The sequence below is a fragment of the Hippopotamus amphibius genome, chromosome 14, assembly GCF_030028045.1.
Source record: "Hippopotamus amphibius kiboko isolate mHipAmp2 chromosome 14, mHipAmp2.hap2, whole genome shotgun sequence".
Classification (NCBI taxonomy): Eukaryota; Metazoa; Chordata; class Mammalia; order Artiodactyla; family Hippopotamidae; genus Hippopotamus; species Hippopotamus amphibius.
In genome coordinates this window covers 58,740,182-58,762,506 of record NC_080199.1, presented here as the reverse complement: position 1 = coordinate 58,762,506, position 22,325 = coordinate 58,740,182, and the positions used below count along the sequence as shown (strand labels likewise).

General features: G+C 45.0%; 1 long non-coding RNA gene and 1 other non-coding gene across 2 annotated transcripts; one reads left to right on the top strand and one right to left on the bottom strand.

Annotated features, from left to right (window-relative positions):
- Window positions 1-9,834: 9,834 nt before the first annotated feature.
- LOC130835785 (uncharacterized) lies at window positions 9,835-12,718 on the bottom strand. Its single transcript, XR_009049032.1, has 3 exons — window positions 12,549-12,718; window positions 11,627-11,783; window positions 9,835-11,546 (listed from the first exon to the last, which is right to left on the bottom strand). It is a non-coding gene; the product is annotated as an uncharacterized LOC130835785 (long non-coding RNA).
- A 150-nt stretch (window positions 12,719-12,868) lies between these two features.
- TRNAE-UUC (transfer RNA glutamic acid (anticodon UUC)) lies at window positions 12,869-12,940 on the top strand. Its single transcript has one exon. It is a non-coding gene; the product is annotated as a tRNA-Glu (tRNA).
- Window positions 12,941-22,325: the final 9,385 nt, after the last annotated feature.

Below are 22,325 nucleotides of genomic sequence, written 5' to 3'. Positions count from 1 at the left end.
TGGGTAGCATGCAGACAGTGCATTCACTTTATAGGGACAGGATGGTTTAGTTACTGGCCAGAACAAGACTAACAATATTTATATATCCACATCACTTCTATGTCAATGAGAAAAGGGATCGATATCCTGTAATTGAGAAAAATCTAGATTCAGAGAGACTTAATGGCACTAAATAAAAAAAGGGGACCCTGGCCCAAAGACTCAACTATTCTAGGTCCTGTAGATAGAACTGTGGTGTGGAAATGTAAGCAATTCAATTATCCAATTAATTGTCCTTGCTTTATGTTTATATGCAAGCTTCAGATAAATGTTGGGAAACAGTTCTCCTAGGGTCTCTTGTGTTTCCTTTTTTCCTGGACTATCTTTTCAAGGATCTTTCTGTAGCAATCAGCCTTGAAAAGAGATGTTGTCTCTCTAGAGCATAGGGCTGACATGCTTACTGCACAGTATGAAGATTCAGGTTTTCTAAACTCATGGTTCCTCTCCTATAACTCAACCCACTGCATGTGCAGGTGTCACCTAGCCCTCTTCTCAGTGTCATGTGGGAATTGGGACTTGAGGAACTAATGGAAATGCTGGCACTTGGCTGTACTGTTGCCATGAGTAGAAGGCCTTTGGTCTCCAATCGAGGAGTTTTGGGTCTTTCAGCATCCATGAAACCTGGCTAAGTTAACTTGCGGTCATGCTTGCCTCAGACATGGAAGTGATGTAAAAGAATAATTTGCTTTTATTTGCTGATGTAGTCAATTTCAATTCTGATTCTTTCAAACTGAGGACTAGTCCCTGGCCTTGGAGCATGAATTTTTTTTTTTTTTTTTTTTTTTTTGGTCTTCAAATTAAATAACTGTTTTTTGTTTGTTTGTTTGGGTTTTTTTGGTTTTTTTAAAGCTCTTTATTAGAATATGGAGCATGAATTAATAGAGATTAAAAAAAGACCTTTTGGAAGATAGTAACCAGCACCTGTATACTTTTTTTTTAAGAACTTTTATTGAGATATAATTGACATACAATAAACTGCATATATTTAAAGTGTACAATTTGAAAATTTTTTCTTATTAGTAATGTATATATGGCAATTCCAATTTCCCAGTTCATCCCACCCCAACCCTCCCCACCCCCATCCCCCACTTTCCCCCCTTGGTGTCCATATATTTGTTTTCTACATCTGTGTCTCTATTTCTGCCTTGCAAATCGGTTGATCTGTACTATTTTTCTAGATTCCATATATATGTGTTAATATACGATATTTATTGTTCTCTTTCTGACTTACTTCACTCTGTGTGACAGTCTCTAGGTCCATCCATGTCTCTACAAATGTCCCAATTTCGTTCCTTTTAAGAGCTGAGTAATATTCCATTGTATATATGTGCCACATCTTCTTTATCCGTTCATCTGTTGATGGCCATTTAGGTTGCTTCCATGACCTGACTATTGTAAACAGTGCTACAATGCACATTGGGGTGCATGTGTCTTTTTGAATTATGGTTTTCTATGGGTATATGCCCAGTAGTGGGATTGCTGAGTCATATGGTAATTCTATTTTTCGTTTTGTAAGGAACCTCATGTCAACTATAAATTGGCACTTGCCATCTACCTCTACTACAAGGATTAAATCACACTGTGCTGCTGCAGCTGCTGACCTTCCACATCCCCTGAAGGGAATTCAGGGTGGAGACCAGGAATGAGGCACAATGTGCTTTGGAAAATGGGTGGAACAGGTTTTCAAATAGTTAGATGTTTTCAGGAGCTGATTTTATGAGCCCAACCCTTGCATCTCCTCATACCTAGAAAAGCACTAAATCCCTACATGGTGATGTCTGCTTGTGACTAGCAGAAACCCTCTACGAAAAATGTATTTGATTGCATGTACTCCTCCTTTACCAAGAATACATATATATTAATTGTCCCCCCTGCCTCTTTGGAACAGTTTCTCAGAGCTATCTGGGATGATGTCTCCCCAGCTGCAGTCCTCATTTTGCCCCTAATAAACTCAACTTGCAACTCTCACGTTGTGCATTTTTTTAAGTCGACACTCCATACTGTTCTCCATAGTGGCTGTATCAATTTACATTCCCACCAACGGTGCAAGAGCGTTCCCTTTTCATCACACCCTCTCCAGCATTTATTGTTTGTAGATTTTCTGATGATGCCCATTCTAATTGGTGTGAGGTGATACCTTATTGTAGTTTCGATTTGCATTTCTCTAATAATTAGTGATGTTGAACAGCTTTTCATGCAGCACAGGATTTTTAAATCATGTTTGACTCGAGGTTAGGAGGTGGGGAGGAGGGAACGATTCATTTCCTGGGGGCAGTTGGGCCATTGCCTGAGGAGTCTTCAGCATTATCTCGAACGTAATGTCTTTCTTTAGGTCAGGGAAGGGAGTAGCCAAGGACAGCTGGCTTGGAAATCCTGTGTTATTATTGGTAGTGTAGGCAATGACCTGGCCGATTTTGTGGGGTACAGTAGGTGGAGGCAGGAAGAAACATTCATATGCTGCGGGGAGCCACGCCCGTTGGCAACTTTATTAGATTACATATGATTTTATGGGCTTGTCAAAGTGCTTGGGCAGATTCCCATGTCTGACTCACACCCTGATAATGACTGATATCTTTTAAGAGCTAGAACACCACAGATGTTTGATTATATCTCACCCATAACTTGTGGTCCACATGAGCTCATTGTATATGAGCTGATTTATAAACTGTGAAGCATGATGCAGATGAGAAGTGGTGTTTACTATCTGTATCCTTTCTGGTCCTTCACTGAGTTCCAGGGAAGTGATGGGTTTCTGTAGACAAGCGAGGATTTCAGAGGAGATAAAGAGAACAGAGAGCAAAGGCTCAGAACTTAAAAGGTTAACAGAATAGTTTTATACTTATAAGGTTTGGTGTTTACAAATAATGGCCCTCCTGATCGCTCCTCTAGAAGCCATAATTTGGACCCAGGTAAACTAGACAGACATCTCAATTAGAGAGCTCTAGTCCATGAACTGTGGCTGTTTTAAAATAGCCATGACTGACTTTGACCGTGTACATATTTGAAAGTTTTATAATAGATTTCTTTTCAGAATCCATTTATTTTAATTGAATGAAATTTATTTATAGTCTGGTACCAGGAATTGGACAAAAGCTCATGCCCTACCAAGCTTTCATGGTGGACAACTGTAAGTTCTGAGGAGCCGCTCTAGGTAAGGAGACCATCATATGAGATGCTGTTATAGGTACACTGTTAACCAGTGTATTTTTTTCGGATTGTGAACGTGGAAGGCCTATTTCATTCTACTTATTGCCATGCGACTTTTTAGTTTAATAGTTATCATAAGTGAGAATTTAATCAATATCTGGGTAAATATGTATATGTAATAACTTTACTACTCCTCAAACAGTGGGGAAACTTTTTCCCCAAAAATAGAGGATGCACATGTTTCTGAAATGCCTTTACTATGTTTGTAAACTTACAAAGAAAGAGGGCCTGGGAGAGAAAGACACCACCTGGGGTTAAGCAGGTTGCCTGACACTCTCCTGGCTGGTTGACTGGAATTGCTCTCTGCTTTCCTGATGCATAGCTTAGGCCGCCAAGCATCAGAACCCTTTGCTAAGCACCTCTCTGCTGCGGCGCTATCCCGGGCCCTCGACAGCCTTGGGAGACGGACAAGGTCCCTGCTATTTACATTAATACCATACCGTAAGTATGCATGCCTGTAAATAAATACGTGACATGTAAACACTGCAGAGAGAGAAGCCGACCTGGCGCATTCTGGGGAGGCCCTTCATCAGAGACTGTACGGGGTGTGCAATGTGGTTTCGAGTGCGAAGGATTGCCTTGCTCAAACAGGCAAGTTTGGAGGGATGTTTCAGAAAGGACGAAGGGAAGAGCCCATATTGCTGGGCCACGTGTGGGAGCCCCTGTCCGGCAAGCAGAAGCAAGACGTGAGGAGAAGCTGGATTACGTATCTCGGCCTGAAGAGGAGCTTTGCAACTGTGGGAGACGGCTAACCCTCTTGGCAATGAGAGACGGAGTGCGCAAACAGACAATGGCCAGGCCACAGATAAGCACAGAATTCTGATCCACAGCCTGAGGCAGCCTGCCCGGGAAACCAACCTGTGGTCTACACTAAATCACCCAGGAAGCCAGCCAGGCTTGTAGGGAGTCAGACTGCTATCTCTAGTAACAACCCAGGAGGCTAAATAGCTTCTGAAGCAATCAGCCCCAAAAGGCCAGCACTTGATTCATAACGGACAGCTGCCCTATTTTGTCTCCACTTCCAACAAAGAACCAATCAGAGAAAGTCAAATATTCACCCCTCACCAATCACATAGGATCCTCTGCCTCTGGACAGCCTGACTCCAGCTTCCCGGGGCCAACGGCTTCCAATCAGGACAGACCTCCTGCAGCCTCTTGTCACTTCACTGTAAAACTTTCCCACTTCCCTGCCTGCCTTTGACTCTCTGCCCACGTGCTCATGACCGTGGCTGACATCCTTGCTATAGCAAGTTCTGAACAAACAGCTTTCGCGTTTCTCATTTGCTCGGTCTTCATTTATTTCCACAGGAGTATTGCTGCTGCTGGTTCTGAGTCATCTGCTGTAAAGCTTCCCCCTTGCATTTCTGTTTCTACTTTAACAAGCAACGTTTGGCCTTTGCTCAGAATTTTGCCCAGAGAAATATCAGAAAAAGATATTGGCATTCACAGCAATGCCAGTGGGCTTTTTGAGGGTCACTGGGAGATGGTGTTGAGTGTTTCCTTTCAGGTAGAGTGGAAAGAACAGGGGCTTCAATGGAACAGGCCATGGGAGAGAGTGCTGTCCTGATGTAGTCTGAATAGCTTTTTAAATTGAAGGGGACATTGTGAAGGGAATATTCAGCTCTTCGTGGAGCAATCATGCGTAGTTGGCTTGCCCTGTACTCAGTATTACAGCCTAGATCTCTTTATAAAAGTTTTATTATTGTGAGAATGGCTCAGGAAGAGAGAGATTATTGTTCGACAGTGTCTAATGGTTGAGAACTATCTACCAGCTGCTTGGAAGTTAATGTTCTACTGAACCCCCCCTCCAAAAATCACCTTTTCTTAAAGGTTTGGGACAATATACTTAGTTCAGCTGCTTTCTAATTTGCTGAGTCTCAACCATTACATCTAATGGGAAATCATAATATACTGAGTATAAAATAAATTCCGATTTGTTTTTGAATTTTTTATTTTTTTTACAACTCTCGTATATGCATTGCTAAAAGTTATGGTCCCAGCCCCCAGATGTTTGAGTCAAAGCTGCCTCTGTTCTTAGGAACAGCAAGTTAACTGGCAGCATAGGTTCTGTGAATAACGAGTGGTCAGTAAGTATTTCTCTCAGGCTGATGAGAAATCTTTTTGCCTTCCTTGTGCCCTATCATCTCACAAATATTTTATATGCCCTAGTTACAGAGCCAGCTATGATTATGGCCTTGGCAAATGAAGTGGGGAGTTAAGATTCCACGTGGAATCTGGATCCACAACATCCAAGTTCCCTGGGTTGAACACAAAGCCTCGTCTGTTGCCAGAGCCTACCCCTTCAGCACTATCTTCCTCTAGCAACCCCATTCTAGGCACGCTGCTCTGTGTGGTACCCCCACCACATCTTGTATGTTCCTGCTTCCAGAGTTTTGCTCCTGCTACACCCTCACAACTGGGCTCTCCCCACCACCTACACTTACCAAATTTTCCTCATTTTTTAAAAAAAATATTTATTATATTTAATTTATTTTTAATTTTTGGCTGCATAGGTCTTCGTTGCAGCACATGGAATCTTCATCGCGGCGCATGGGCTTCTCTCTAGTTGTGGCGTGCGGGTTTTCTCTAGTTGTGGTGCACAGGCCCCAAGGCACTGTAGTTGAGGCCCTCAGGCTCAGTAGCTGTGGCACTCTGGCTTAGTTGCCCTGCAGTATGTGGGATCTTCGTTTTCTGACCAGGGATTGACTCTGCATCCCCTGCAGGACGAATTCTTTACCACTGGACCACCAGGGAAGTCCTGGTTCCTCATTTTTAAAAGCCCAGCTCAGACCCTACCTCTTCCTTGACATTTCTGATTGCCCTTATCAGAAGTAATCTTTTTCCTCTCAATTCTTATAGTGATTGCCGTCCATATCACTCTGAGTGCCCTTCAATGAAGTCCTCTGTGTAACTGTCTTTATTCGTTCATTTGGCCGAAAGATATTTACTGCATGCCCACTAAATTCCAAGTTTTGTTCAAGGCAGGGGAGACAGCCATGAACAAAACAGCAGAAATGTTTGCACTCTGGTAGATAAGACAGATAATGAGCCAGACAAATAACGTAAAGTACATAGAAGATCAAATATCAATAAGCACTAAGGAGAAAACGTAAAGCAGGAAAAGGCAGGTTACTGAAATTTCAGCCGGGTGGACGGGGAGGTCCCGCTGAGAAGATAATTTCTAAAGGATCTAAAGGAGGTGAGAAAGCAAGCCATGAACATTTTGCCCTCCAAACAGAAACTCTTCCCTCCCCACTCAGAGCAAAGGCCCTGAGGTGGGAGCATACGTAGAGGATCTGAAGAATGACAGGAGAGTAGTGTGGCTGGAGCCCAGTGCACAGGGGGTGGGGGTGGGGACACTGAGTGGGATTGGGTGGTTGTCATGTAGGGCCTTGTAGATCATTGCTGGGATTTGTGCTTCTATTCTGTGTGAGATGGGAGGTGTTGGAGGGCTTTGAGTGATAAGGGACGAGATCTGATTTGTTTAAAAAGAATCTCTCACTGTAGCGTTGAGAATAGGCTGTGGGGGATGGGGGGCTTGTTGGCAGAAACAGGAGTGAGATTATTTCAGTCATCCAGGTGAGAGACGACAGTAACCAGGGCCAGAGGAATAGGGAGAAGTGATCAAGTTTTTTATGTAGTTTCATGATAGAGCCAGTTGGGTTTCCTGAGGGACTGAGCGCAGAATGAGAGAGAAAATGGAATCAAGGGTGATTCCAGGATTTTTGGTGGGAGCAACCGGAGAATATTTCAACCATTAACGGAAATGGGAAAGACTGCGGCAGTTGCTGGTTTGGGGGAATGGAAGTGGTGGACTCTCAGGAGCTCAGTTTTAAACATGTTAAGTTTGAGATGCTCAATAGTCATCCATATGCAGATGTCAAGTAGGCGGCAGCCTCGGAAGGGCAGAATGTCTTATGCCTCGTGAATCTTTGTGCCTGGTTTGTTAATTGCGTGACTCAGTTTTAATCAACAATGAACAATAATTCTGAATAGAGGTTAGGGGGAAAAGTTATGAGATTTCTAACCCTAGACAGTGAGAGAGGGAAAATAGTTTTGGATAACAACAAAAAAAGTGGCACTTCTGAAAGTGGCTAGATGATGAGGAAGAAGGGACCAGGCGCGCACCGCTGTCAGCATCTATGACGTCTTAGATCATGAAATGTTGCTTTTTTAAAATTAATTAATTTGCTGCATTGGGTCTTTGCTGCTACTGCAGGCTTTCTCTAGGTGCAGCGAGCGGGGCCTACTCTTCATTGCGGTGCGCGGGCTTCCCATCGCGGTGGCTTCTCTTGCTGTGGAGCACGGGATCTAGGTGCACGGGCATCAGTAGTCGTGGTGCACGGGCTTAGTTGCTCCAAGACATGTGGGATCTTCCCGGACCAGGGATTGAAACTGTGTTGCCTGCACTGGCAGGTGGATTCTTAACCACTGTGTCACCAGGAAAGTTCCGATCATGAAATGCCTATTTTCATTGATGTAAGGAGACCCCAAAACATCTTCACTCTCTGCTGAAGATGCCATCTGGCCTCAGGATGCATGCTGTCATTGTTGCGGATGGCATTATCATTATCAGTGACAGTCCCCTATTTTATGCAACATGGATAATAGTAGAGGCAGTTTGATATGAAGAGTTCAGATCTGGGGACAAAATGCCTGCTTTTGAATCCTGCTTCTACTATTTGTAAGTTGCAAGACTTTTAGCAAGTTACTCAACCTTCCTGTGTTTTAGTTTTCTAATCTGTAAAATGGTAATAATATTAGTACCTATATCTCATTGGGTCATTGTGAGAATTGTTAATATATTAAAGTGTTTAGAACTGTATGGCAAGTAAGTGAATCCTATATGTGATAACTATTATTTTTTTATACAAAGCACTGTCTTATATACTGGCTGCCATGATGAGCACTGAACTTGACATGTCCCTGGCCATGGAGCTATTGATGATAATTGAGACAGATTATCACCCAGGTAAAGAAGAAAATGAGTTTTGAAAGCCCACTCAACTCAGAACTGCTGGTAGGAAATCCAGAAATGAATCAGAAGTAGTTTTAACCTTCCATACAAGGTCCAACTTGATTTGCACCTAGCACTTAAGTGGCAAAGCAAATTAAGGGTCTCTGAGGGTCTCAGAGAGCCATAATTTTAATATTTGGGCAACTGCCATGTGGAACAGGAAACTTCAATGCTGGGCAAATTTTCTAGGTGCCAGACCATGGCGTGCCTGGACTTGCACAACCCCAGAGTGTGGTCCTCCAAAAAATCAGGAAAGCTTGTCTCTGCCCCAGGGCGGAGCAGCAGAGAAGGGTGAGTATGGATGCGGTGTGCCAAACCTCTCCTTGTCTTGTGCCATCAGGGCACATGCCACAGCTACTGAAGAATGGGGGTGGGGGGTGGGGAGAGTGTGTCTGTGAGGTGGGAAGGACATGGGGAGACAGAAACGTGGTTTCATGTTCTGTGCTGTAGTTGCTCAGATACTGAAACTGTAGCCCACTGAGACTCTTAGTCTGTTGCTTTGCCACTTAGGTGCTGGGTGAAAACCAAGACTATTCCCCTAGGACTGACTGATTGATTACTAAATGAATGAATGAATCAAGTAAGCAACCACTTAAACACTTACTGTGGCTCATGTGTCAGGAAAGATACCAGGCTGTGGAGATATTTTTCCCTGGCTGAGGAAGAGTTTCTTCTTGCTAAGCACTGTGCTAGAAGCTGGGGAGACAACAGAATGAGACTCAGACTGTGGCATCAGGAGCTTACAACTACCATGGAGAGGGGAGCAGGGCTATTCCTCCAGCCTGATGGCTGATGGCGTGGGCCCATGGAACAAGCACCTAACCCAGTTTGGGGAGTTCAGGGGTACTTGTGCTGAGTCATAGGATGAGTGGGAGAATCTAGATTTGGGATAGAGGTGAAGGGCAGAGTTATATAACCTAAAAAAGCCCTGAGGAAGCTCTGTTATCCCAGTGGCCTCCTGAGCTAAGATCCAGTTTTAGAAATTGAACCTAGTGTTAGGCCATGAAGATTAACTCACCCCAACTGGTCAGCAGGGGCAGATGCTGTTACCCAAGAGCTTTGAGGTTAACTTAATGCCGTAGGCTGGGTCCGTGCTGGCCAGAGCTCTCCTTGGGAGAGTGGAATTTAATTGGCACTTATTTTCGATGCCCTTATAAAGGGTGACTCCTGGGCCCACTGAAATGGAAACCATTCGTGCCCCTAAATGACTGGCAGGCAGGAGACCTGAATTGCACCCAATGCTTTGGCTAATGTAGATGCCCGGCAAGTATAATGTATTTGGGGCTTTTTTTTCCAGGATCAAACGTATCAAATGGTGGATGAAATGGGAAAGCTGCCCAGTGAGACTCAGCCTTAGATGCATGGGAACAGGAATAGCGGTTCCTTGTGTCAACAAGGAGGCTTTTTTTGTGTGTGTATGGAACTAAAGACATGCAGCTCACTTACTGGTCTGGCGAAACTTCAAAAATTTGTGTTCTTTCCCTCCTCCCAGGAACATTTTGTTCACGCTGCTGGTTAAAAGGGGGCAGCTTTCACACAGAAGTACAGCAGGAAGTATTTAAGTTAGATAAAAGGAAGGACTACTTGGCAGAATGAGTGAGTGCAGGACTGGGTTCCCAGGGGGATTATGGAATCTGATTTTTATTCATGGACTTTCCTATTAAGTAACTTAAGTGAGGGCGGCAGGACATAAGCCTACAGCACCATTTTTTAAAGGCCTGTGCTTTGGGATTCAGAGGAAATGAACCCATGGGGCTTTATGGGGCTGAGCTGGCCTTGGAGTCGGGGTCAGCTGTGGGAAGAAGAGTGGGGAGGGTACAGAAAGAGGTGGAAGAAGGGAATCAGGGCAGGAAAGCACGAGGGGCAACTGGGACAGAGAACGTAGGGTGACTCGAATGTGGTCTCTGAAGAGGGGGCACGGGAGGACAGTATTAGCAGGTTACGTGAGGGCTGGATTATGGAAAGCTGGGAAGGTTTGGCCAGGAAACTTAGATTTTACACATCAGGCAACCAGGAGCCTTTTTTTTTTTTTTTTTTTCCAGTTCTTTGAGTAGGAAAAGGAAATGATGGCAATTTTGCCTCAGGGATCATGGTCTTTTAGAGGTTGAAGGGAACGTATGCAGTTCGGTGTTTCTCAAGCTCGAGTGGCATCAGAATCATGTGGTGGTGGAGGCGGGTGGGCCCGTTGAAAGTCAGACGCTGCTCCTAGAAGTTCTCATTCGGAAGCTCTGGGTGGGGCTGGGGATCTGCAGTTACACAGAGGCACTGGTGATCCAGGTGTCACTGGTGGAAGCTCTACACTGGCAGGCCACTGCTGGCCCCCTGGGAGACACTGTCGGAAAGGTTCAAGCAGGGAGGCCTCCAGTGAACTCACAGAGAACCACTGAGAAAAAGAGTCAGCCCTAAAACACCTTCAGGCCCAGAGAGGAGAAAGCTGACTTTTGCAAGTGCCAGTCCAGCAGGAGGTTTCTGTCCCCCTTTCTCTTGCCCTCCCTACACTCCCATCTTGGAGGGCCTTGGAGCCTGGAAGGGAGGAAGGCCAAAGAAAGAAAGGAGAAGTGGATCACACCCTCTTTCCTGGACACTAGGCCCTGGCCCTGTGTCTGCTGGTCAATATTTAATGAGCACACCACTATTCTTCAACCAGCTCACCAGCTCTCCAAGGTAAAAAGCCCTGCCTTGGAGCATCTGCCTATTTCCTTGGTGTAAATACTCTCCAGCATGGCCATCTCAGGCTACCAATGGGATGTCAGGGTTAGAAAGAGAAGCTACAATTAAATCTTGTGAGCTGGGAGGAGCCTGATCCAGCCCACCACTGTTCCTAGCCTGAAGGCATGCCCCAGGTGGGGTGCTGGGGGAGCACTTTCTAGAATGAAGGTGGTTACTGAATGGTATATTGTCCTGCACTATGCTTTACTATTTAAAGTGACCACAGGGCTTTCTGTTACTGCTCAAGTTCTCATCCAGTGACACGAGAAAAACTGAACAAATTTCAGTTTGGGAATAGTAAGAGACAAAAGGAAAGTTCCATTTTGGTTATAGCCTAAGGATGGTGCCTGTCCAACGTATGGGTTACATGGGGAACTTTTATCTTTAAAACTGATCAGATACTTGCAAAAAAGAATTATCACGTGGAAATACAAAACTGAAAGGTATCCGTGAAATCTCCACGCGCAGAATGAGAACTGCAGATTTAGGGTATCTAAAGAAAGGTTTGTTTCGGAGAGTTTTCTTTACTGTTCCAAAACAGATGTCCCCCAAAGGAAGGCAGCTGTCTCACTGGCTGAAAAACAAACAAGGGAAATTGTTCAAAGATGCAAAGAGAGTACAGGAAGGACCCCCAGAGCCACGCATAAGACCTACCTCATAGGCATACTCTGAAGACTCAATGAGCAAACACACTGGAACGTGTCTAATACACATAGTAGGTTCGCAGTCGGTAGGCTGTGGTTTTCCTTCAGAGACTTCATTACGTCTCGATGGTGTTGGATTATGCCGACTCCCTCTTGGGGAGCTTCATCTGTGTTAATACACGTAAAAAATCGTTTCTATTTCCCCGCTTGCTGATGCATGTCACAACCAAAGCCTTAGAGAGCCTCAGTTAGCAGGGGGAGAGCGAGACCCTTTCAAGACCCTTTGGCAGGGGAGGGGGGGGAGAGGAGGGAGTAAACGAGGACCAGAACCAGCTTTTCAATGGGCTCCGAAGTCTCCGGCGCCACGAGGACACCAGGACCGCAGCTCTCCCACCCGGGCTGCCCGAATAACTGGCTCTTCGGGCTTCCTCATCCCCGGGGCCGACTGTAAGGCAGACGCTGCGCCGGGACAGAGGCTGCTTCCAGCCCAGACCCGGCTGAGACACCGCACGAACCTGCCATCAATCACGGCTGCCTGCAACGAGAGCCTTTCTCCGGTGTTTTAAACCACGTTCACAAACCACCATCGCCCACTTTCGGCGGCACACATCCTGCTTTTTGCCCTGCAGGCAACAGAACCTGGGCTGTTCCGGGCTCCCGGGCAGCCCCGCCGCCTGTTTCCTGGGAGGCAAGGGGGACTTTCTGGGGACGGGATGGGGCCCGCGTGCGGCCCCGCGCGGAGCGGAGTGGGGGAGGGAGAGGGACAGACCCCGGGTGCTGGGGACACTGGGGCTCCGCGGCCCAGGGGGCGCGGCCCGTGCGCTTCCCCCGGCGTGCGGGTCAGCCCGGCGGCAACGAGGCCCGCCGGCGGCCGCCTGGAAGCCGGCGCCCGGCCCCCTCGGGCCTCCGGGGACGCGCTTTTCCACCCTTACCAAAGGAGTGCCAGTCCTTTGGTACTCTGCCGATTTCTTGTGAGGAATTATGATGCTGACTCATCCATCTAGCATCTGCACGGGTGTAAACGTGCTGTCTAGGATCAGGAGACGGGACGAGCTCAGAAAAGACGCGAACGTGGAGGCGAAAGGGATGCGAGGGCGCCCCTCACGACGCGGAAGGAAAGCGCGTGCGCGGGCCGGCAGACGTCCCCGCATGCGCAGAAGCAGGTCTCTCAGTGGATGACAGGTGGGGAGGGGCGGGGGGAAGCTGAGGCTGAAGACTCAATTTGTCTAGGTTTCAACCAGCTTTCGTCGTCTCCCACATGGTCTAGCGGTTAGGATTCCTGGTTTTCACCCAGGCGGCCCGGGTTCGACTCCCGGTGTGGGAACGCCATCCTTTTTTCAGGAAAAGCAATTCGAGCCCCTCTTAAGTAGGGGAAGACTAGTGTTTTTGAAAAAAGCTGTAACCCCATTTCAGAGCAGCCGGGAGAGATTGAAGCTGGAGAGAGTCAGGGTCTACCTTGAAGTGGGCGTGGGCATACATCCCCCCCAAACCTGGTCCGCTGGCAGAAGCAGGTGGAAAAGAAGTAACTCGGAACAGTGCCAAGTTAGCTGTTGAAATAAGTCTTTAAATCTGAGGAGGAGGGTACCGTGCTAAGATATATATTTCAGCTGGTTCTTCTGCGTAATTTCTCCTTGTACTGGGAATGTGGAACAAATGACCAAAAAGTACTCTTCTCTGTAAGAAAGAGAAAAGACACGTTGTGAGAAGGACAGCAAGGTTTCCGGAAGAGGCTTGTTAAGGGCAGAGGAGTTCAGGATACAATCTATTGTGTTTCTGATTCAAAGAGCTCACTAAACCAGTTACTGCGGGTGGGGGATGGTGTGGTGCTGGGCAGAAAATTAGGTTGTTACAAATATTGAGGAGTGAGGCAATGGCGAAAAACAACACTTTCTTCTCACGCCCTGACATATTTATTTGACACATTGTGTTTAAAAAACTTCAAGAATTCATGATATGCTCAATAAGATCTCCAGAGTTAGAAATCTTGGTACGGATGCGTGACAAGACAGTTTCCAACTGTTACCCAAATAAGTGCATCGTCTGCTGTAATCGTTTATCTTACTTACTTCTCCAAACATTTGCCATTAGGAGAAATCTCCAGGCGTTGAGCAGCCACACTTCTTTCCCACTGGTGTTGAACTCTTTGAAGCTTCCCCAGTTTGTTCCTAGACTGCCATTAACCCTGAGAAAAGACTGTGAAAAAGATTTGGCACCCACATGACTTCGTTTGAAATTTGCTCTCTTTTTAAAGTCCTTTGGGATTTTAAGGGACACAAAAATGCCGTCCTTCATGAGAAAAAGGCAAGGCTAAGTATATGCTTACTCAAAATTCCTAATAAGGAGCTTGGAGGAGAGATTGATCATTAGCAGGTGATCTGCATTTATTGACTCGAGTAGGACAGAATTGATAGGAAAATGAAAAACCTAGTAATAAGAAGTAGTAGTAATATTTATTGAGCATGTGCTATGAACTAGGATAAATGTTTTACCCACCTTTTTCAATTTAATCTTTATTTTGTTATCAGGTAATATTATGTCTGTGTCTGCCAGAGGACCGGTAGGATACCGATGACATTCTTAACAGAGTTTAATAAAGGGACTATTTAGAGCTATTTAGAGTTTTTTTTAGGGTCTGGGAACACAAGGAATAATGCAGTCCTCAGGGCTCCTGGGCCTACAATGAGTAAGGGGAGGGAGGGTGGCTGATGGAGAAGGCTGCCACTGAGGAGCTGTGGTTTTCCTTTTTGTCTTAAATCTTGCTTTCATATGGCAGGTGAGTTCCATTTACATGAAGGCTGTTAAATCTACTCATCCTATGAATCGTTCATTTTCATAAAATAGATTTGTGGCCTCACGGATTTCACAAAAGCTTCCTTTGGATGTATGTGATACTTAAGAGACCCAGAGCACGGTAGATACTTCCACAGACGTACTTACATGAAAAGAGCTTAACTTTGTGGGGAGGTGGTTGCTTGCGTTATATTTGGCATTTTTAATAAAGCTTTTTTGCCATAATTTTCCTTAATCGTCTTCCTAATCCGTCTTTAGAATCATAGACTATTTGAGCTGCAAATGCCCTTTGTGGTCATTTCATGAAGCCCCTCGCTTTACCCGTGAAGCATCGGGTCCCAGATTTTATGCCTCTGATTCCCTAGGATTGGGTTTTAGACTGCATCCCCCCAAATTGAACCTTTCATGATGTCCTGGCCAAAACCACTCCCTCCTGCACCACCAGGTGCCGAGAAGATGAATTTTAAACATTCTATTGTATCTTGCTTTCGGTCAGTGTTCACAGTCATAACAATTTTTCTGTTTGAAGTTTTGAGTTATTAAAAGAAATTTTTTAATTCACCATATAAACATTTCTAGAAAATTATGATCTTTACTTGGGATATTTGAACTAGTCATAGGTTCTCAGTATGCTTTTCTTTTTGTATATGGTCATAAACTTTGGGGGAGTCTGCACAGATATTGCTTTATGCCTACCCACAGGGTATATAGCGTCACAGATTTGTACATGGGTTCCCTCAGAGATATACACTGCATGAAAAAAATTTCCTAAATAATTGCAACATTAACACTTCATATTAACACAGGAAAGGGAAGGCAAATATGATTTTAACTTACCCAAGTTGTAAAGCTGAACAACTTGGAAAAACACTGAATACTTGGAAAATCACCAGAACAAATAATCAAAAAATCAATTTGCAAACACCTAGAAGACCACAGAGTACTGGGTAATCATCCCACATAGCTTTGTGAAAAACAAAGCTGATCAGATGAACCTCATTTCCTTCTGTCACAGGGTGACAGGCACAGTGAATGGGGGAGCAGTCAAGATAATCTATCCTGATTTAAGGAACCTCGGGATTTTGTACTTTGTTGTGTACTCATGAAGAAAATGTAGGTAACCCTATTGCTGTCTGGCAGGGACACATTCAGACTGAAGTCTGGGGCTCAGCTTCACACAGATAAGGCAGCTTACTCTCATTCTATGCAGCAATGACCTTGTCCTCCTTCCTAAGTCTCTTCTGCCTGGATTCCTTTTTTTAAAAAAGTGTTTTTCAGATTCTCCGTGCAAATTACATCATCTCTCTTTTCCTCAGTTTCCTAGACTGTAAAATGGGGGTAATAATTGGGCCTACCTTGTAAGGTTGTGAAGATTAGATGAGGTAATGCATGTAAAGCGCTTGGCCCAGTTTGGGGCCAATGACCATGGGTTGCCGTCACCACCACCATCATCATTTTCATCATGATCATGTTTAGTTCCTCTTTCTCTACTTCTAATCACAACGTTAAATCTGATCATTGCTACCTCTTCAGTGATGCTGAGGTACGTCCTTATCTATTTCCCTTGCCACAGTGCTGGCCGATGGTCTTTTTCCCTGGACTATTATGATAGGTACCAAACTGGTTTCTCTGACCCCCATCTCACCCATCTTTTCTTTTTCTTCTTTTCTTTTTTTCACTATTCTGATACTGCTTTTTCAATTCAAAGCTTATTGAACACTGACCACGTGCCAGGCCATGTGCGAGTCAATGAGGATGTAAAGATGAAAAGACAAAGTTGAGTAATTGTATTATGTTCTGAAATTCACCCATCTTTTCTACCTCACCTCCAACTGCCCATCACAGCACGGAGCTGAGGATGCTGCTCCCTTGCACCTCCAGGGCTTTGGTCTGCCATGTGCTCCCAACCTACCTTTACAACCAAATTCCTACCGCTTCCCTCTGTGCACCCCAGCTTCCAGTTAATTTCTCACTGTGCCTGTACCTGGCCTTTTCTCGGTTTTTCCTCTACTGAAAGGCTCTTGTGCCCTCTCTCTAAATATCTGCATCTTATCCATCCTTTAAGGCGGAATTCAAATGTCCTGTCCTTCACAGAGCATCCCTTACCTCTCCTGCTGGGAGACTCCTGATGGGAATATCTTCTGATTCCTCTTAGCATCTTGTGTACCTCTCTTCTGATACTAATTCCTCTCTAACTTCAGGTCTTAGCTTAGCTGTCATTTCCTCCAGAAGTCTCTCCTGCCTCACTGACAGTGGGGGCGATGCTTTGCTCTGCACGTTCCTCTCTCACTGCCATTTACCACACTTGCAATGGCCCCCTGCTAGAGCACGTGCTCCAAGGCCAGTGCCCTGCATGCAGTAAATACTTAATAAACATGTGTTGAGGGAATGTGTGAGCCAGACAAGGGCTGTATTGTCTCAAGGAACATCTTAGGTTCCAAGTTACAGAAAGCCACTGGAACTAGTTCAGGCCTGAGAGAGAATGATTGGCTTATATAACCGAACTGTGGAAAGTGGCGTGGTGTGGCTGGCCTCAGGGACAACCAGAACCAGTGTTCCTTCTCTCTGGGTGTCAGATTTATCCTCACCTATTATGGACCAGCTGTTTCCACACGGCGAGGATCTGGGCACCACCAGCTGCATATTCATTGCTCACAGCTCCTCCAACTAAGAGAGAAGGTCTTTCTTTTCTTAGTTTTTGTTGGAAAGTGCTGGGGAGGAATGCAGCCTTCCCTGGGCCCTGTACCCTCCCGATGGCTGATGCATGGATGGTATTGTGATTGGCAGCCCTCATTAGAACCACATGGAGGGGAGGAAGGACGAACAGGGATCAAAATTACGCCGGAGAAATTAAATAGTGGTGATGGTTGCATAACTTTGTGAGTATACTAAAACCCCCGAATGTAGAAGCCTGGATTTTATGGTATATGAATTATATCTCAATAAAAAAAAAGACAAAAAATTAAGCCAGCAATAAAATCTTGCTGGCAAAATAAGCATTCTTGTATTCCTTTTATTTGAGCTACTCATTCAGCAAACATTGTAGGCACCTGTGATGGGCCAGCACACACCTAGATTTACATTTTAGTTGGGGAATCCCGCACACACACAGAAACACATGAATAAGGTAAGAAATCTGGTTTTCATTCTAAATGCGATGGGAAATCTCTGGAGGTTTAAGCACGGAGAGGGTTCCACCCTGAGGATGAGACTCCCTGGATTTGAGGGGCTCTTAGAATCTTCTGGCTGGTTTCTTTTTCTTTCTTTTTTTTAAATAAGTTTATTTATTATTTATTTTTATTTATTGGCTGTGTTGGGTCTTCCTTGCTGCGCGTGGGCTTTCTCTAGCTGCAGAGAGCAGGGGCTACTCCTTGTTGTGGTGTGTGGGCTTCTCATTGCAGTGGCTTCTTTTGTTGCAGAGCACGGGCTCTAGGCGCGCAGGCTTCAGTAGTTGTGGCACATGGGCTCATTAGTTTTGGCTCGTGGGCTCCAGAGCACAGGCTCAGTAGTTGTGGCGCAAGGGCTTAGTTGCTCTGTGGCATGTGGGGTCTTCCTGGACTAGGGATTGAACCAGTGTCCCCTTGGCAGGTGGATTTTTAACCACTGTGCCACCAGGGAAACCCCTGGCCTGTTTCTTTGCAGTCACCACCAACCACACTTTTATGGGAAGATGAGAATGTTTAACAAGTCTTTGAGATGGCGTCCATAACCTCATTTTCAGAACGTGGCAACTATGTCATAAAGTTTCCTTCTGGGTTAACCTGGATCACATTATACTCTGTTTTTAGCCCATCTGCCTAGAATTAGCCAAACTGTAAAGTTTGGAGGCACAGTCCCCAAGACTGCCCTCACTTTGGACACTGTCCTCAAGTTTGGGGTGTTGCCAAAACCACCCTCAAGTTTGATGATGTGCTGGAAGGGCCCACGGGACTCAGTGAAAGCTGTAGCACTCAAAGTTATGGGTTATTACAGGGAAAGGATACAGACTGAAATCTGCCAAACGAAGAGACACACAGGGCAGAGTCTAGACAACTTTCTGTTGTCCTCTCTCTCCATGGAGTCAGGATGAATTCCCCCTCCCCCCAGCATCGATGTGTGACAATGTGCATGGGATATTGCCAACCAGGGATGCTCACCTGAGTTTTTATTGGGGCTTCATTATGTCAGCATGATTGATTGATTGATCACCCACATGGTTGACCTCATTCTCTATGAGCCTGATAACATGTGACCCAAAGCCCCCATCCTAAGTCACATGATTGGTCTTTCTGGCTTGGCCGGCTCCCACCCTAAAGCTATGAGGTGTGGCCAGCCCCAGCCCTGAACAAAGACGTTCCCATCAGGTATGACATAGATTACTTCCCAGAAGCCAAGGGCAAAGGCCAGGCCCTGCTTTGGGCAAGGTCAAAATTCTTTATTATGAATCTCTCTCTCTCTTTTTTTTTTCTAGTTTTCTTCTCAATGGAAATGAAGGACACAGACTTGGTTATGGCCACAAACTGTTTGCCAAAACATAGGTAAGTGCTCAGGGCAGCAGCTCACAATGGCTCTGACTTCTCCCCACCTTTTCTCCAGACTTCCTAAGGGGAAGTTCCAAAAAGAGGGGTGAGGAGTAGCAGGTTTTCTCTGAGGCATACATTTTTTGGCTGGCCACCTCATGTCATGCTCTCATCTTAAAATGGAAACAGTGGACCCTAGGACAGTGTCTGATGCTGGGGATCTCTGTCTCATCAGAACTGTTACCAAGTCCAAGCTCACTCTGCTTGCTGCACGACAGGCCAGTGAATCAGAGATGAAGTGTTGAGGCAAGGAATATGACTGTATTTGGAAAGCCGGCAGACCGAGAAGATGGCAGACTACTGTCTCCTAAAAAACATCTTATCGGGGTCTGGATGCCAGTTTCTTTTATAGAATCTGAGGGGCAGAGGTGGGAAAGTAAAGTAAAAAGGGTTATCAGTATTGCAAAACATCTCCTGGAATGACTAGCCTTGGGGAATGGATGCGTTAGTTTCACAGGTGGGTAGGGTTCCCTGAGACAGGCAGTTGTATATGATTAAAGCAATGAAAAGCAAAGGTTAAAGTCAAAGAAATGATCCAGCATGGAGTCCAATTGAGCTTTACCTGTTACAGAACTGCAGTGAGTTTCAGGGGTGTCACCTGCATTAGGATTTCCACTGGAAGCTCAAAAGCAAAATTGCAGAATCCAGTGCAGAAAATGGAGACCCATCAGGATTTGTCTGGATCTTGGAGCATCTGACAGGGACCTGGGGAGTTCACCATGTTATTATCAGGGAACCCCATCCCCCACCCTCAGTGGGTTTTAGCTATGTTGGCCCAACACCTGCAGCAGTCTGACGGCATTGCCTTTGACCCTGACTCACTCATGTATAAACTTAGCAAGTCTATTTGCCAAAGGCAGAGAGCCCCATCATTTATTTCTTGCCTCCGGGTACCTTTGTTCAGTGCTGTTTTCCATCCGAAGCTCTAATACAGGAGATTGGGGGGGAGAGGAGGAGGGTGCAGAGGCAGGCAGGAGATTTTGTAACCATTAATTGCGTTCATCGAGTCTGAGGGGGGAACGGGGAACCCACCAGGTATCAGAAGCTGGAGTAATTTTCCATAACCTGTGCTCGTTAATGTCTTGATTGGGGTTGATGGATTCAAGGGAGGCGGAGAGAGCGGTGCACTAAGGGAAGGAAAAGAGGAATAATCAGAGTGTGGTAACAGCTCAGTGGTGGGGTGTGAAGGGAAGAGATGATTTGTTGACAATCCCAAGATGATAAGCGTCCCCAGAGAGACCGAGAAGTGGGGCAGAGAGAATGAGATGTGTCTCCGCTGACAAAGTTGAGGCCCTGCTGGGACATCTACATGGAGCCAACGAAGAGCGCAGGCAATCCAGGCTGGAGCACCTGTGAAAGCAGACACCTCCGGGGGCAATTGTCATTTTCACGCGAATAGGAGGCTTTGGGGTTTTAGAACTGAACTGAACAGTGCCTGGCTGTTGCAAGCAGTGGTGTTTTGGAGAGAGAGTGTGCACCTGGGAAGATGTAAGAGATTCTGTCACATATCTGGCCTGTAGTAACAGACACACTCTTTTGTACATAAACCTCTAGCTCTGCAATGACACACTTCAAGAGCACCAAATGTGCACTGCGCAGCTCAGAGGGCCTCCAGTTCCACTGCAGTCATCATAGAGTTTGATAAATTTCTGACAGATGGCAGTAAAGGGTCTTGAGAAAGGTGTGACTTTTTCCAATTTGAGCAAAGGTACTACATAAGCTTTCCGGGGCTCTGGGGTGCATGTTGGGCTTTTTCTTTTTTCTTTTTCTTTTTTTTTTAGTAAGTCTTGGTTAATAAAGCTTGCAAAATTTCTAGTCCTTTCTGATCTTGTTACATTACATGAAGAATCAGTCAAGACCCTGAGCTACTAATTATTTTATAAATTGAGCACTTTAATGTTGGCATATTATTTCTCGCGTATGTTTTGTGTGTGATTGGGGGACACAGTGGGAAGGTGAGTTAGTACAAATTTCATGGAAAACTCTTTAGCATGTAATACACATCAAGAGCTGTAACCATGTTTCTTCCTTTTATCAGGTTATTATACTTTTAGAAATCTACATCAAGGGAAGAATCAGAGAAGAACAAAGCTATAGATTGATGAACAAGGATGCTGTTTTTCCTTACAGCACCATCTATCATTAAAAGACACTTGAAATAATAAAAAGGTCCTGTAATAAGAGAATAATGAACAAATGGTACATCCACATGTGGAATATTGTACAGCTGATTATCTACAGCCAAGATTGTCTAATGACACAGAAAAAAGCAGAATCCCAAACTCTATGTATAGTTTGAGTCCAACTTTGTATAGGAGGCAATACACATGTACCTAAAAACAGGAAGGAAATATACCAAAAAGTTAACAGTGGCTATTTCTGGATGGTACAATTACATTAAATTTTTTCCTTGTATTTATCTCAATTTTCCAAATTATTTTTGAAATGAGTATATAATTGCTTTCATAGTCAGGAACTTTTCCCCCAAAATAAATCCATATAGCTAGGGAGTCTGGATTGAGTGCCATGACATACCCTATAGTGTGCTCTCAGCTACCCCTAGCACAAGGGCATTTCAGAGCCGTCCAGCCATTTGTGGGCCTCTATTTGGTGCTCTGACCCATAAGACAGGGGTTCTGGGCTGACCTCTGCAATGGGCAGGGCTGGTACTGAAGGGACATGACCCCTTCATGCCCTCATCCAGGGCGACGTGGGTGGCCCATCTTCTCATTGGAAAACAAAACCAGGATGCCCTGGGTCTTGCACAGGAAATGCCGTTTTAGCCATAAGTGACATTCTTTTAGTGAACCAAGATTGTCAGTGAACCACTCACTGAAAGTTCTTCTCTAGCATTGAAAGAATTTTTAAGCGCACAAGATCTTATTAGTTTTCTCCATCTGGTAATCTCTCTCTTGTCAGAGTGCTGCCTTTTCTTATTGCTCTTTTGCAAATGAAAATCCAAGTGGTTTAAAAAAATTATTTTCAGGTGGAGTTTTGATCCATTGGGTGTGGAAATTCCTGGGAGATTTATCAAAATGTAATTCTATATCAAGAATCACAGTATTTTCAATTCTTATTTGAGGGTTAGCAGAGAAAACGGGTACTTTAACAAGCTGGGAAGAGGCCCGTGTCAGATATGACAAATAAAATAGCAAAAAGAGGAAACAGAATTCATTCCATATTAGGTTGAGCAACAATAAAAGCATAATAACTTGGATATTTAGAGAGAGCTCTCAATCTTTTAAACATGATCTTCTGAGGACGTGGTTTAAATATACACAGGCATATATATGTAGAAAGTCATTCTGCTTCCAAGAAAGTTAGACTCCCAAGAGTTCATAAGTCTCCAGTCTCCAGTGA